Genomic DNA, 291 nt, shown 5'->3' with positions numbered 1-291 from the left:
AACGCCAATGCGTCATCAAGGAAGATTTTTGAAAATTCGTTTTTTGATTTTTTGATGAACAATGAATTTAGAAAACATTTGGCTTCACATAAAAGCATCAACAAACTTACCTCTCCGCAACGGTGTCCCTGCCCCTAAGGGTTTCTACACCAATGCATCATTAAGATAGTTTTTTCGAAGGGACAGGGCCGTTGCCAATGGATATCCATCGGCCGGCGCTCACCGCCAAGGCGACGAGCTTACCTCTCAGCAAGGAGGCATCCCCCGGAAGGGACACCAATGCATCATGGA

This window comes from Rhododendron vialii, chromosome 11a (genome assembly GCF_030253575.1).
Source record: "Rhododendron vialii isolate Sample 1 chromosome 11a, ASM3025357v1".
Taxonomy (NCBI): Eukaryota; Viridiplantae; Streptophyta; class Magnoliopsida; order Ericales; family Ericaceae; genus Rhododendron; species Rhododendron vialii.
This window is presented reverse-complemented; position numbering follows the sequence as displayed.